The sequence below is a fragment of the Plectropomus leopardus genome, chromosome 24 (assembly GCF_008729295.1).
Source record: "Plectropomus leopardus isolate mb chromosome 24, YSFRI_Pleo_2.0, whole genome shotgun sequence".
NCBI classification, from domain to species: Eukaryota; Metazoa; Chordata; class Actinopteri; order Perciformes; family Serranidae; genus Plectropomus; species Plectropomus leopardus.
This window is the reverse complement of record NC_056486.1, coordinates 12,145,633-12,161,206: the sequence shown is the minus strand read 5'-3', so window position 1 is coordinate 12,161,206 and position 15,574 is coordinate 12,145,633.

Genomic DNA, 15,574 nt, shown 5'->3' with positions numbered 1-15,574 from the left:
ATTTTTTTCCTCTGTTCAGGATGATTGTGACTCAGGTTCTGAATTTTTGCTACATTTTTCTTGACAAAGAAAAGTGTCACTGAAATATCCTTTTTTGGTAATTTGATATGGAAAAGAAAGCACAAATGCGAATAAAACTGCCATTTTTTCACATCTACCTTCAAAGCAACAACGCTTGTGGTGATCGCATGACAGAATTGCACTCAAATTTATCAAACTTCCTCTAAAAAAACTGTCTTACTTTAATTTAAAATAACTGCCAAGGGCCTTTTGGGCGACACGGTTACTCAACCCATGAAATATTATGATATTTTTGTACTCTGTGTCTTCAGGTATGTATTTGATTTTCCCAAGCCGTTTTTTTTTTTTTTTTTTTTTTTTTGTTTTTGGCTCAATGCTAACTGTTGTGGGGATAAAGTGGAGGAATGAAACCCATGTTTTGTACATAAGTACATAAGTGTATATACATAAATGTATATATATATACTGTGTGTACAACCCAAAATGAAAATGATCTGAGCATTCTGTGATTGTCATACTGGCTATTAAATGTCAGAATATTTAGCGCGAAAAAAAAGAAGACAAAAAAGATTAAACAAATTAACCAGTTTAGTTTTTGAGCATTTGTGGGGCAATTTGAATATCTTCTCAAACGTCAGACCATGCTGAAGTCCACTATAGACACTGTGTGTATGTTCATCCTGCATGTTAGAGTTACTGTATGCCCCGCCATACAGCAGCAGATGCAAATGGATTTCATTGATTCCTAGACGGACCACGATAATCGGTCTGCCGACTAATAAGCACATACTAGCGCTGAATGTATCAGATCCATTCTTCAGGGAGAGGATAATGAGCCATGGTCATCATTTCTCCATCAGAATGTAACACGCCCATTCTAATGAATGATGAAGAAAAGAGAGGGAAGGGATGGCGTCTTAAGTGTGCATGTGCATGTGTGTGCGTGTGTGTGTGAGAGAGGGAAAGAGAGAGATGGGTAATGGATAAGGAGAGCTTGAGATAGGAAGGGCGTGGGTAGACCATTTATTTTCTGTGCTGCTTGCTCGACTATGGACAAATGTCAACGTATAATAGTTTTGTGGATAAAAATAGCTCTCCTGTCACGCTCTTTTTGATAAACTGTGTGCCATTCCACCTAAGGTCGCAGAGCAATCAACCAGTTACAACTCATGGGCGACGATGTAAATTTCACAGATAAATGACATACATATGCCGTTTGTGCATGTACGAGAAAACGTAGAAAAAAATGCTACTTGATGACTCTGAATTCAGAGTTGGGCTCAATTTCAGTAAAAAAATGTTAAATGTTAAAAGTTTTATGTGTACAGACTGATTGATATACGACTAAGAACTGAATGTATTGTATGTGGATTGTTGCTGCACAAATGCAATTTTCTTTCTGGAAACAGGATTGACCTCAACCCTGATTTATTAGGGCTCCAGTTGATGCCACATTCAAGTGAACCCAAGTTTCTTGCTGGCAGTGTTGTAGTTAAGACCAAGTCATGACCAAGACTAGAATGTATCAACATTGAGACAAGACTTTGAGGGGTTGAGACCAATGCCCAGTCTACATGTACAGATATTTTTTTAAACTGATCATTTTCTCCACATTTTTGCCTCTTGTCCACACCAAACTGAGTTTTAGGATCAGTAAAACAGAGACTTCTAAGTATGCCGGCTAAGGTGCAGAATTGTAAAAACAACGGAAGACTAACTTACGAGTATATCAAGGTTTTCTTGGCTCTGCTTGGACTAATGACAATGAACATAGGCATCTGCTTTGTCCAATGTTATTAGTCCACCTTAGCATCTGTGGTTTAAAGTCCACCAGAAACAGCGGTATTGGTTCAGACCTGGTTGAACAAGAAATGATGGGTCAAATTTGAGAGTGGCATTGCTGTTGCTGAGTAGTAGTAGTACAGTGAGCTACTTTGTCTTTATATCAAAGGGGAAACAATAGTGATAGGATCTTCAGTTGGCGTTTTCAAAACGGTAACTTAGCCTGTATACTTTTCTACCTTCGCAAAAAGGGGGGAATGCTGAATACAGACAACATAGGCAAGCGTTAATGTGCTCCAGTGTGGACAGAAATATTTTGTGAAACAAAGCTGGTGTGGACAGATTTTTTGCTGATTACATGGTAGGGTAAAATATCAGTTTTCAAAAAAATTTGTACAGTTGTAGACTGGGCCATAGTTATATCCCCACAGTGGCGGTCTTGACCGGTCTTGAAATAATATCCAGAGTTCTTTTTGTCTGAGACCGAATAATAACCAATGTGGTCAATTCTGAGATGAGACCCTCAAAAAGTGGTCCTGAGTCCAAGACTGATCTCAAGTACTGCAACACTTCTTGCTTTTTTCTTGTCCTGTTTTCTACTGTGTAGACGGGAAGCAGTGTGCATATGACCTGAGTCCAAGACTGAAGAGGTTCCAGTTATAGATGAAAAAATATATCATATATAATAAGCCAAAACATCTTGCTAAAGATGTGTTCAGAAAAATTCAAAGTGAGATTTCACCTGGCGTCATTCATATGAATGTGTTTACTTGCCCCAAACAGCCAATGCACCAACTGTATGTTAGTGTTCAGTTAGCTAGCAATGGACACGCAGAAACGATGATTCTTTCTGTTTCTACCCTGACGTCTCTATACGTTTATAATGCAGATGATTCATACATTTTTTCAGAGGTTGAATGTGTTAAACTCGTACAAATACGTTTTCATGTCAAATCATGTCTTTCCGTCGACTTTGTATGCAACTGCGCTGCCACTAAAAACTGGTTGGTGTTGTATATGAACACACAGTAAAAAAAAGGACATCTTGACTTGAGCAAAAGGCAATGTTTCCTGATCTCATGCATTCCAGGTTGTTAAGGAACTCAGTTTTTCCAAAGATGTATCAAACTACTTTCTGTAGTTTGAAGTTGGAATTTCTTACAAATGAAATTGCACAACAGATGATGAAGCTTCAGTGTTGTGTAAAAAAAGATAATAAGACAGATTTCTAAAACACTGAAGCTAGAAAAAATGTTTCGATCTTACAATTTTTTTTTCACCCCAAGCAGCCAATGTACCACCTGTATGTTGGTGGTTAGATAGCTAGCAACGGCAGTACTGAAACTGGTTCTTTCTGTTACTTCCCTCTTGTCTCTGTGCATTTATAAAGCACATTCGTAAAGTCATGGGATGCTCGCAATTTCTTAAAAGTTGAAATATTTTCAACTCATACATATATGTTTTCAAGACAAATTGTGTCTTTCAATAGACTTCGTATGCAACTGCGCCGCCACTAAAAGTTGTTTGGCATTCTGTCTGAACACACACCAAGACTATCTTGACTTGGGCAAAAAGCAATGTTTTGTGATCTCACACATTCAAGGCTGTTAAGGAACCAGTTTGTCCAAAGATGTTTCAAGCTGCTTTGTGTAGTTTGGAGGAATTCGTATGGATGAATTTCAAAAACAGTTGACCCTTCAGTGCTGTGTAAATAATAATAATAAATAATGATTTCTGGAACACTGAAGCTAGAAAATAACTGTTTTACTTCCTGGTGTACTGCTTACATTTTGATTTCAATGATTACTTTCAGATCAAGGTTTTGCAGCTGGTCATTGTATGAGTCATTTGAATAACCAAACCACGTAGTGCAGTTGAAACATGGAAGAGGTGGTACCTCTCCATACTTGTTTATCATGCATGCAACTACAATTCGTAACTTGGGAGGATTTTTTAAAAAAAAAGATATTTTGCAAACTCACTTATGAGAGCTGCCAACTGCTTATTTTAGAGATGACAATATGCCATGTGAGCCTACAATGAAAAGAAAAAAAGTTTTAAAAAAAAAAGTAAAAAAAGAGTCATCAAAGACGTCAGGTGTTGTATGGCCTTGGTCCCATAATGGAATGTGAAATGTTCTGTGCTGCCACAAAATGTATTTAGGCTTAGATTTATACTGTATATCTCTGTATGTTTCTCTTCCTTTTTCAATAGATGATCATGTTAAACCATCAAATAAATTATATACATTGTACCTGTGTATTTGGTATTGCGAGCATGCATGACACTCTGTAAAGAATCTGTACATGTAGAGCAAGCTGATACAATGAACAGCCAATTCAAACATACAATAGAATTATGATCAAATGTTTCCTGTACATATCCCGTGACTTGTTGGGAATTTCTCCTCTTCAACTATTCAGGTGCCCTTGAGCAAGGCACTAAATCCCTCTGTGTTCCAGTGCAGCTACGCAGTGACAGTTGAAGACTTTTTATCGCAACTCCCAGTTGGACATCTTTTGTGTATGGAGTGAATTTTATGAATGTGTGCCAGAGAGTTGGTGAATAAAAGTATAGTTCCCCGGATAAATAAAGGTTGAAAAAAAAAAGAACCATTGTGGAGGTTATTAATCAGCATGTTAACTTGTCAATCTTTTCACCCTATGCAAATGCCAGGAGTGCAAAATGTCTGTGCAAGTGATAAAAAAACTTGTTTTCTACCGGTTAATATCAATAATTCAAGTCTTAACATTATCAGCTTGTAACCTGCCAAACATTTTTTGCAGTTCATATTCAACCGATCTGATTATTTCTTTGAGAAATGTTCCTATCAGTGTTAATTTTGGTACCTGTTTTGAATTTATGTCAGTATTATAACTAACATGCATATTAACAATCATTTTTGTCAGATTTTTCTTATCCTTATAGGTACCATGGTTAGAGATGTTTTTGTTTTGTTTCTCAAAGTCAGCAGAAAATATAACAATAATCTTTTTTTATAGCCTATTTAGAGAATCGGCAATTGTTGGCAGTGGAAGAATAGCAGTGCTGGCTATGAAAATACATGCAGGTATGGGCATAGTAACAAGGCAAGAGTGAGTTAGACTAGTGTTAGTGGTTTTAGAGGAAATCAATTATCAATACCTAGATATCAATATTGCAATGATATTGTGTGGTTGACATTTCTAAATGTCACAAAATATTTACAACATTTTTGATAATCATTTGGTTTGTGTGATTTGTAATGGATATAATGGAAAAGTGGGTAAGGGCAAATAATAGAGCAGCTAGAAAAGTCTGGTACGTTTAGAAAATGACATCACTATACTGTAATGCTGCCTTCAAAACCTGCAGAAGACAAAACTTATGATATGATGATAACCACAGTCTACCAGGATATCTAGTCTCATATTGTGATATTGATATAATATCGATATATTGCCCAGCATTAAGTTAGACCTCTGTCCATTCCTATTTCTAACTTTTCTGGTGTTATTCCAGAGTTTGAAAATGTCTACAGTTAACCATTAAATGGACCCAAATGCAAATATTTCTTACATCACTGACAATATAATTTATGTATTTTCATAAAAACACATTTCAACTTGTCATCTGACACTCCAACCCCCATAATTACTTTACGGTGGAATGGCCCAATCCATGTGACACCGTAGGTCAGAGATGCAAAGAACACACATATGCAGCAAATCTCAAGAAGTGAGGCAAACTGCAGCGTGACTAGCTCAGTCAAAATGCCTCACTAAAACTCAGGGGCCCTAAAAGAAAAGTTAGAGCACAGAGAGAACAAGAAAATGCAAGGAGAAGAGAGGCAGTGGCCAAATGTCTGGCCAAAAAATGTGAGGAAGGACCAGGTATGGTATGAATAATGTTAGCTAATCAACCGCGCTGTAACAGGATCAGTTTTGAAGCTACAGTGACGACACAGCTTTCATATTATACTAGATGACCTAAGGCACCCATGGGTACCCACCATGTCATACTATCTTTTCAGGGACGGGACTTAATAATGCTCCCAACAGACACTAAATTTTAGCAAAGGAAAGATCAGCACCTCAGATAGTTTTTTAAACACTGGGGGTGGCTGGCCTGCAGACAGGTATAGTCCTTTTTTTAAAAACTGTTCAGGCCTATCTTATTAGATAGCATTCCTGTCCTCACCATTCCTTTTGGAAGAACCTGTGAAAGATCACAAAAACACATTTTAAACAGTGGATCAATGAGAAGAAACTACACCACAACCCCACAACTATAGAGTGTATTTACAACGAGGGTTTCCTGCTTTAAGGCTAATGATTATAATTAGGCCAATAGAAGGAGGTCAGAGCCCAGAGGGGAAGCACACAGAACTATTTCTGATTTCATCAACACACAACAGCACGTTTACACAGAACGTGGGAATTCAAACAAAGTGTTTCAATGTAACAGTGTTAGTTCTCCAGCTTACTTTGGGCCCTCAGCTCTTACAGCATGCTGAGCAGAGCGAATACACCTACCCATAATGCCAGACTACCCAACCCTGTTGATACAATACATTTGCATAGACTGCATTTAATTAACTTTAAGAGGACCAGCTGGAAATGCACAGGTAATCCAAGCACTGCCATTCATTAAGAGTTAAGATAATACAGTCTCTATGGGACTACTTGTGAAGAGATATAACTGGGAACAACAATTTGGGTGGGTTTCACTTTAAGTGAGACTGAAAGATGCTTGAAATTTCGTAACAAATTCAACACCTACTGAAGAGGGAGCCCAAAACAGAGGCGGTGAATCAAACAATAAACTGCAATGGTGCTGCTGTCAGCAGAGCCTGAGCTGACAGAAGGTCTATAGTTGTGCTGGTTAACTAACCAACTGACGAGATGTGTACTTCTCAGCCAGTAAAAACAGTTGTAAAACATCTATCACGGCTGTGGACAAGTTTCCTTACGAGAAAACCCTGAACCTACAAATCTTTCACAGAAAGTTTGCATCATATAGCACCATTAACCAGTGCCACAACAGAAGGAATTTTGTATGTTTCTTTCCTGTCTTGTTGTTTTTGACTTTCCTCATATTCGAAAAATGTCAACATCCTCATTCTAAACGGGCTTAGGGGAAGGTATCAACTACTTTCAAGTCAAAAGGTTAAGGTCTAAGTGAAGTCAAAAGTCCCTGCTGTCAGACCCAGGTCGAGATGCAAGTCTTTCTTGATTTTCTTAAGCTGAGTTTAAGGTCATCAAATTCGCCACCTAAGTCTGACTTAATTCCAAGAAGTGTGACTCCAGTCAACAATTTTTGCATTTGATCAGCAAGTCTCTAATGTCATATTCATGCAATATTGCCAGAATGACACATTACATCAAGTTGCATTATGGTAAATAAAGGATCCAGTTTTTTTTTAGCTTGAGTAATAAAAAGTTAGGATATCTCAGCTTCTATTGCAACCACTTTTTGCCACTCTTTTTCTTTAAATAATATGTCTTTTACAAGTCCCTGAACGTTATGTAAAAGAATACTAAATTGCTGAATTTGAACATATGGTAAATTAACCTTTAATTGTGTAGCGTCTTTCCAGTCTTCACACGACTTCAAAACACTTTAACACTACATGTCACATTCACCCATTCATGCACGCACTGATGGCCAAGGCTACCGTAACAGGTGCCAACTGCAGCATGTACATTCGCATGCATGCAAGGATTGAACCAAGGTCAATCTTCTAATTAGTGGACGACCTACTCTATCTCCTGAGCCACAAGTCTGGGAGTTCTCCCCTACGAAATTTGAGGGTCCACGACTTCCTGCATTCTGATGAATTTTTATGCACCAATTTGTGCCTGTTGGACATTAGTTCATGGTCAAGGGTGTCTCCTGCTTCAATTATAAAAAGGTTTCATCATCTTTTTACCATTTTATGGCAGATTGTAGTGTTGTAGAACTCAAAATCGATCTTGGTCTCAAAACAGGTCTTGAGACCACTCTTTGAAGGTCTCGTCTCAAAATCAAATGTATTTTGACTCGGTATTGTCTTGGTTTTGGACATAGCAGATTCCAGATTTTTAATCGAGAACAGTCGAGACCACAACAGATTTATTTGTTAACTGGTCTCGGGCAAGTTTTGGTCTCAGTTTGTATGGTCTTGACTACAACACTAGCAGATTGCAACCATTGCTTTCCACTAGCTACTTTACTTGAGCTGCAGTTTCATTTATGAGTCATGTTCTTGCAGTAAGTCAACATAAAAGTCCTCTGCGACAGTCAGGATCTGGATGAGCCACCCATAAATAAACTGGTGACAAACATTTTTGAAAATGCATCCTGTCATTGTTTGTTTTACACCAATGGGAAGTTAAAAATCGCCTTTCCATAATAGCTTGATGCATCATGATGAATTATGCACTAAAACATCTTGACAGTTTTGAATAAAGAACATTGCCTCCGAGAGGAAACTGACTGATGGAATCTCTTTAGGAGCGTGATCACCTCCCCTACACCTCAGGTAGAGAAAATATATATTGGCTATAACACACACTATTTATGCATAATGACTTGAGAAAATGCTGAGCTTGGCTTTCTGGTCTCCTCCCCCCTTTGCCTCTCCACAGTATATGAGTCCCTTGGGGTGCACGCGATAGATTTTTAATCTCTTTCCTTTATAATGGATATAGGGGTTCTAACCCCAAGATATATTGCACATTTTATTATTAAACTAAACATTAAAGAATATCATTGTTCAGCAGTTTGAGGGGGGCTTGAGAGTGGAGCTGTTGTTAATAACAAGGCACATATTTTTAGTCATGGAGAAGAACTCTTTTGGCAGTTCGAATATGCTATAATGAGACACGGGCAATCATGAGGGCTAAAGGGGAACACAAGGCCAATTATTGGCTAATCAGGCTGGTTGGAGGGTTAGATCACAATGTTGTCACTCCAGGCAGAAAAAGGGGAAAAATCTTCTAGCTATGCGTTGCAACAGGGTGTTGGAAGCTTCAGATGAGCTTTAAAATAGCATAACCAGTCAATATGTTTGTTTATCCAGCCGTAACTACCTGCTAACTTCCTACTCACAGCACATACAGTTCTTGCCTCTGCACCATCAAATTCAAAGAAACCAAACTGCAGATTTGCGAGAGACTTCTTCTGCTGTCAAACTGTTTCTAGCACATCAGGTCCCCAGATCATCTGTGCTCTCAGTTTTGAAAGGGAGAAAAAATACAAACTCACTCCTACTCTTCAACTTAGTCAGGTTCTTTTGCTGTGTTGGAAACAGAGCTTATTTTAGACCAGCCCAACAGATAAATAATGAGTTTAAAGAATTTAGGTTAATATAAAAGCTTACATTGCTGTCTGTTTCTCCGGGAGGTCGTTTTGAGGTTGACAGATAAATTGATAGATGACCGCAGCCCTCAAGACGCCAAGTCACTAATAAAAAGCACTCGAGAGGGCCGTAAAGCAAAAGTCAAGCAAAGGTTATCGGAACAAAAAAAACAGTATTTTTTACAAGCTGCATCCTCTCTCGCTGCCTTGCTATCACTCATTTTGATCTTATCGACTCGGCCTGGATCCTGATGTTGAAGCTTTAAAAGGAAACATGCTGTTCACACATGGAAGAGTAAAAAAATATGGGGAGTGATAACTAGCAGGATAAAGGGTGTAGCCTGTGGCCTTGACATCATTAACTGGCAGTGCAAGGGTTCTGGATCTGTGTAATTGCTCAAAGAGTTATGATGAGGCTCAGATATTAAGGGTGATGAATATTGTCAAAACTATAAATAAATCATAGTTCTTCATTTACAGGCAATAGGCCTCAAAAGGCTTCATGGGGGTAGGGGTAAGAGGAATCGTCAGACATGACCTGAAGCAGAGTGGAGCTCTATGAGCTGCTCTGAAACACAAATGACTTATTGCTTTCATAAAAGAGCAGTATACGAATATCTAATTATTATTATTTTTTTCACGTCAAGAAAAAGATAATTAGATACAATTTGTTTTGCCCCAGTGGAGAAATAGGATCACAACAGCAACAAATAAAGATTTTGCTTTATTTGTTGCTCTTGCGACCCCAAGAACAGGAGAGAAATATGGTTTTTATTTGAAATATTCTTCCAACAAGTAATATAAATAGTGGTAAAACACGACCAAGAGCCTACAATCTGTTAGCAGCTCTGTGAGCCAGCTTTGAGCTAAATGCTACCAGCATGCTAACAAGAAAAGTCCAAACATGCTGGTGTTTAATAGATATGTTTACCATGTTGACCAGTTTCAGTTTATTGCATTAGCATGCAAACACCAATTAATTAGAACTGAACACTAAGCACAGCTGAAGATGATAAGAAGTTTAGTATTTTTGCAGTTATTTGTTTATGAGCATGAACATAATGATGACGCTAACTAAACAAAACATATCAACGTGCTAGTGGCGCATGAAATCAACCAACATATATGTGTATTTTACTGCTGGAAAGATGGTCTCTTCATGAAACCTGGCTGTCTGTGCTGTAGAACGACGCAAACACTTTTGAACACAATTGATGGCCTATGACCAGAGAAAACCTACAACTACCAGCATGCACTGCACCATGCAGGACCAATAAATGCTCCTGCTGGTGGGTGATCTAATGCAAGCTTATTGTCAATGAAATGCATTTTGACAGAGGAAACAATATGATGGCTGACTGGTAACAAACAAGCCCCAAGGAATAACGTTGAATTTTCAAGCCAGTTTGACAAGATGGCCAAAAATGCAATTACAATTTCCAAGTCCACTACGTGATGCAGTTGGGCCCAAAATTGCTTTTTTTCCCATAGACTTACAGTACCGTGCAAAAGTCAAAGGCCATCTTAAACTTTGTCATTTTTGCAAGGTTATAATGGTCATATTTATTTCTCAGTAGCACCTTTACTAAAATACAACCAGAACATACAGGAAATATGTATACAGTATTAAAACAGCAAATATTTCAGAATAAAACAACTTTAACAACTTTGACGAGTGACCTCCCTTTACACTTAGCATATCTTGTGCAGACAATATAGGATTTACAATATTAATCTTTTGGTGTATTTACACCAGGCTTCATTCAAGACACGTCCAAAGCTCAATAACGATTGTTTCAGCTACCTTTTGTTGTGGTTGTATAATTCCATGTTTCACACTAAATATTGACTTCAGTCTGTGGCGTTTTAATGCATTGTACATGTTCTCTGTATTCTTTGTTTGTATATCATTAAAGACATTGAGAAATGCATACATATATCCTCATAACGACTTTGCTAAAACATCAACTCTATGGTGGCCTAAGACACTGTACCGTACATGAAAGAGACATCTGTAAATCCCATCACAACACCGCGAAATGACTTGTTTCACTATCAGGATTTGATTCGTTTGATTCAATAACATTTAGGAAATCTAGAAGAGCTGCAAAATTCAATCATTTTTTATCACAATTTAACTTAGTGGAAGGCTAAACCAGAAATTAGCTGCTCAGCCACTGTAAGTCTCCAGTGCACTTGCTCTATGTGCTCCATGATGCAGAAAAATCTGACTTCTTACTGAGGAAATCAAGCTTTTTCGGCTTCATGCGCCACTGAGCATCTCTTAAAGGAAAGAACCATTCTAGGAAGCGAGAAGCAAACTCCGAACTCCTTACCTGACGCCGTCTTTCAGTGTTTCGGGGCATGTGACTGGTATTGTCAAGCCATGTTGTCAAGTGATGCTGCCATTGTGCGTCGCACGTGGACATGCCCGATGGGCCAGCATACAATGACAATGCCAACAGTTCTGTCCAACCACATTCTCATCTGATGCCCTCAGTGTGTGTTGTATGTGGATGAGGAAGGTGGTTTTTGGCATAACACTCGTATGCTGAGAGAACTGTCAGAATGGTGCTATTTATTGAGTTTGGAATGAGAACGGGCAGCGATTCAGACGTAAATGAATGAACATCTGTCATAAAAGCTGTTAGTATAAACTGCCAAAGGTCTTGAACCTTCACAACTTTCAACTTGTAATGGTTCATGCTGGCTTGAATCCAGGAATTGCCACTTGTATTTGTCACTTGTTTTGTTGTTCACTGAAAAAAATACACAGTATCACTTTAAAACAAAAGCGTGGCTAGTGTTATATAAAAACTATAAACTTTGGGGACCATAATCTGTCTGCTTTGAGTGAAAATTTAACATGCTTGCTACCATCGTGCAGTGCTGAAAACTTGCCATGTTGCAGCAGTCAGAACATCAATGGCTGCCAGATGAAAACATTTCAACTTTTAGCATCACGGTGCTGTACAGTACTCCAAACAGGCCCTCAACAGTCGCATAGCAACAGCAGCTTCCACAGCCGGAGCTTCTTACATACAGTTGATGTGTTTAGTACTGCTTGTTAAAAACAAGGCACCCCATGGACGCTGAGGCCAAGTTGTTCTGACGGGAATATAAAGCAGCTTATCAATACATTCTCTTGTATTTGTTGTGGCTTTGTTAAAAGTGCTGAGTGGACAGGTGTAATTCTCGGCCCTGATGGCTGACCCAAATAACCGCCTCCGATCCCTGAAGATTCAGCCCGTGTTTCTTGTTGAGAAACTCACTGAATGAATTCTTTCTGATGTCTTCTTTCTTTCTCTTCTCCCCTCCCTGCCTGCCAACTGACATACTTTCTTTTAATTCATCAGCAGCATGGCGAGCGATGGAGGGAGCGTGGGAGAGAGTAGGAGGGAGAATGGGAGGATGGAGAGAGAAAGAAAGTGTGTTTCAGCATCAAAAGACTGTCTTGGAGACTAGGGGGAATACATTGACTTTTCGATGTGCTTTTTGATGATGCCTTTCTGTTTTATGAACCCAATGATACACAACAGCAGCAGCAGTGTATTAGCCTACTTCTCCCTTCACTGTTCTCGTCCTGTCTCGCTTGCTCCCTTTCCGTCATCAGCGCTCATTATTCCCTCTCTTGCGTGCACCTTCTCTTTGGTCTCTCATTATAACCTGTCTTTTATTTTGGAAGACATGCTTCCTGGCATCAGTTGGCAAGCTCTGTACCAGACAATATTTTGATGGCTCATCCTTCCTACAATGAAACCTTTGAGTCTGAAGACGATAAACTTTTATTGAAGATGCTGCTGCACATTCCTGAGTCATTAAACATTTAAAGGGCTATTCCCCAAGTGCTCGATACCACTGAGAATAACATGTCCTATTATGTATGACCCAGAAACAACTCACTCATATCTTGAGTCACATCTGCGCGCTTCGATAATTATCAAGAAAAAACAGGCTCTTTGGAGATAGATAAAAGGGAATACTGACCACTGTTTTGCTTTGTCAAACTGCAGAGGGAGGTTTTATACAGTCTCGTGGCAGTGACATGCAATCCAAATTAATGCCATGTATAATTGATCATGATTGCGTCTCTGCATCTGTAGCTGTTCAGCTGTCTTCTCTTGAGAGAATACACAGTGTCAGGCTATTTGATTTACTAGACGACATCATCTGATGAAATTTGAATGTGTTAATTGGCAAACTGCTATTGACAGGAGGCTAGATATTTATCCGCCATCTGAGAGACATTTTTAAATGTCAGTGGGCCCCATCTGATCATGACTGTGTTTTGGTTTGCATTTCAACAATTTCAGCTTTTATATGAATCCAACAAATGTAAGTCACTGTACTTAAAATTGTATTTTACTACAGCTGCTGACAATGTACTTGTACGCGAGTATTTCCATTTTGTGAGACTATATCCAAGGGAAATGTTGAATTTTAACTCCACCATTATCAAGACTGGATGAGGTAGATCCAGAATACACTTAAAAGCTGCTATACTCAATAATTATATATTGACACAGGGTCAAATTAATTTGTGTAATGTGAAAGTGGTCAACTATATCACCATCTTCTAAGCTCTACACAGCATTTTTAGTGTCTTTTAGCCCATTGTTTTGTTTTGCAGGCTGCAGCTTTAATGTTTTGCTTCACTCTAAACGCTCTTAGTAGCTGCACTTAAAGCATCTCTTCAGTCCGACTGAAATAATTCTGATAAGAGATTCCATATGGATGTAAACTCTGTGTTGACTGCAGGCAGAGCAGGCAGGAGAATCAGGGCCCTCTCTGAAGTGTCAGGAGTGTGATGTGGCCCTCTGCAGCATCACAGAGAGGAGCTGCTTTGCAGAATGGCACAGATAATGGGACACACAACCAACTGCAAAACAAAAAACAATGGGACTTTTTTTTGAAAAGTGTGTCCATTTTTTGAACTATAATAGTTTTAATGTTTATTTTTTCACTTTCTGATTCCCAACACTTGGGAGAAAGGTTTTCTACAGCAAAAAAGCTTGTACATAATACTTGGTGATTTATCACTCAAGATCTGTACAATTCAATCTCTGTCTTGTTTTTTCTTTTGTCTTTATGGTATCATAACTATTTGTACATTCAAGTGAGATCACTGCAGCCTAAATATTTTGATAGCCCAGGTTGTCGTGAAAAAAAAAAAAAGTATGTAACTTCATTGTACCTTGAGAGACTGAGGTTTTAGGCGCATTACACAAAAAGTCCAGGCGAACCGAAACTCGGTAAATGACCCTCTGAGCTCAGGGCTCAGAGAGTTAATACATAAAGTATAGAGGAGGAAGAAGTGGTCCCACCTGTTAACGCAATAAAATAATAAATATTGTAAACTGTGGGAGCCATTTAGCATGCATATTTTTTTTCGTTTTGTTGTATAGTTTAGTTTGTTACGTAAAGACAACATTATCTGACCACTAGATAGCAGTGCAAGTCTTATAGTCTATGCCAGGTCTTATGATGTCTCAGGAATTTGGGTGACGGAGGCTGAATATTGAACTTACATTGCACTGTCTTGAGGACAAAAGCATAATTTCAAAATTAATGTCTCATGTCTACTTGATGTAAAGATAAGCAACTAATTTCTAACAGGTTCTAGACAAATTAACTTCAAAGGTGTCATCTTTGTTCACAGTTTTCATCGTTGGGAAGCTGTAAACAACGTGGGCAAAATATCATGATTTTGATCAATTTTCCACACTGTTAAGCTTCTAATAATAATAACCAACTAATGTTTGTTTCATCGTTTCACCAAATAGACTACTAGATATAGTGTTGGAAAGTGCCACGTTTTAAAAAAGTACAATTTCTGATCCAGTGCTCCTGTCACTTTTACAAAGGTTAGTGTTGACTGACCCCACCTGACAACACCATTTTATTTAAAAAAGTAAAAATGATCAGAAGTGGGTGAAGTTTAATTTTAGCAAAGATTTTTTTGTAACCCCGAGTGAGAACTCCAACACAGACTTGTGAAGCACTTTTCTTTGGGGAAAAACCCAAACTTGGTCAAAACCCAACTGTTAGGAAGCTAGATGAGAAAACCAAAAGGGGTTGAGGCAGGTCGACAGGTCTCCAATAAAGAGGCAAGTGGACAAACAGACAGAAAATGGAAATCACTATATGCTTTAACTGATGAGTAATGAAGAGCAGGTGAGTTGACATGTGACCGGTCAGGTGATTGTTTGGGCGTGAAACACACTTTCACGACAACTAGTGGGCAAGTGGGGAATAGCAGGTTCCTCCGGAGGTTTTTAAATTGCTAAAATTAACCCTGATTATGATCCAAGTAGCTTGTGTCTGTTTAAAAACTTCGTGTAATACTTTGCATGATAAATGAATGCTGTGCGATGGCCTACAGTTTGGATATCTAGTGAAAAGCCCTCCAGTTTGGGTATAAAATATATCTTTTGATTCAGACATCTTAATT